Here is a 2,021-nt window from a genome sequence, read left to right as displayed (position 1 = left end):
ATACATATACATACATACATACATACATGCATACACACACACACCCACTACATATATATATATATATATATATATATATATATATATGTATATATTTATATATATGCACACACACACATATATATATATACATATATAAATCTATATATCTATATGTGTAGATAGAAATTTAGTTATATCACACATGCACATACGTATATGCGCCCACATTTTGGCAGATCCCCACACAATTATCAACAGGGTGTAGAACTGCGCTATGGTGGTTACTTTCACTAACTCATCTACATTAGCGGGTTTAAGTCCAAATGGTTTCTTATTAAATGTCTGCGTACGAGTAGCGGGGAGAGTTACCTTCCACCATTGTATATTGAAATATATCATTACAACCAAGATACTTGCACAGATAGAATATATATATATGCGCATCCGCATCTATCCATTGCAACACGTGAACTATCTTGAAGTTTCCGCCATTTTTCAACTGAACAGACATGTCAGGCATAAGCCCTCAGTCAGAATGTTGCAATATTACACTATAAGGCAACATCATAAACAAAAAAATAGAGACATACATGTGAATAGAGACTTGCAAGTCAGAATAGAGGCTTACATACACACGCATATATTATACACAAACAAAATAGAGACTTACATACACACGCATAGATTATACACAAACATTTGCTCCGCCGAGTTTACGCAGACACATATAGACATGCCAACATATGTTCATACACATATATTCACTTATACATACTACATACAGTGTCACATATCAGAGCTTTGGGATTATTGCATTGCGCGCACTTGTCAAGTGATGGAGAGCATTGCGCCCCTGCTGTTGCGAAGCCAGTCAATACAGATCTTGACACTATGTGTACAAACACACATATACGCACACTTTATGACGACTTATACATGTAAGCACACGTACGAAACAAAAATCTACTTAACTGTTTTACGCAGGCTGTTATTACCTAGAGGCAGATGGCTTTAATGAGAACTCATAGTCATGGCCGCTGCGATGTCAGACGGGAAGAGAAAAGCACACAGCGACTAAGAAATACAGAACTGCTTACACATACCGCGTACATAGAAAAAAAATTACCAGAAAATAGACCAACGTACACGTACGCACTCACACCCATGGCACATAATCATTCGCACACTAGCATACTTTTTCCTCAAATCACCCGCCAGAGTTTTCAATTGTTTGCGCATGTCTAGCAATGGGAAGCCTTCAGCCACTGTCATTGCGAAGTCAGACAGTACACCGATGTCGTTGGGCGTGAGCGTTCTTCGCATAGCAACGATTTCGAGAAAGAAAATGCGGCCCACCACCGCGCGGAGATCCGTGGAGTGAACGGTAGTGCTGGAGATCAACGCAAATAGTATACAAAGATAGGATGGTTAGAGGATAGACCTGGAGGAATTATATTATTTGCTGTTGCGAGGACTGGTACCCAATTGTCTAGCTGGGGGTTTCAACCTACCGCCACCATTTCATAAATCACCACCAACTGCACTTGTATTCTACACACAAACTAAGTCTTGCCATCGTCGCCGATGTTGTATCGACTCATCTGACGTTTATTCACATACCTATATTCAACATTAGGCCCTTGCACAACTTCTTTGCCCGAATTCTGCAACTGGGCAATCCGAGAGCCAGGTGTTCCCGTTTTGGGTTTCAGCGCAGCCGGTTCTGACAAAGAAAATGAAAATTCCAGAATTTCGGTTCGTGTAGTGTGGATTGAATACATGAGAGGACGCGAGGGGGACACGGTTTGAGATTGCATACCCAAAAGTTAAAGTACAATATAGACAACACGTGCCGAAGCAAATGGATGATACCACAGTTTTTTGCATGCATACACTGCCAGTGACTTTGTACACGTCCACAAAAGAACATTCCCCCATAAGCATATATTGACTACACAATCGCATGCCAAAAGGATGCATGTCTTTAGATTATATCGATCGTTGTACACACACACACACACACACACACACACACACAT

The sequence above is a fragment of the Sphaeroforma arctica genome, assembly GCF_001186125.1.
Source record: "Sphaeroforma arctica JP610 unplaced genomic scaffold supercont1.248, whole genome shotgun sequence".
Taxonomy (NCBI): domain Eukaryota; class Ichthyosporea; order Ichthyophonida; genus Sphaeroforma; species Sphaeroforma arctica.
This window is presented reverse-complemented; position numbering follows the sequence as displayed.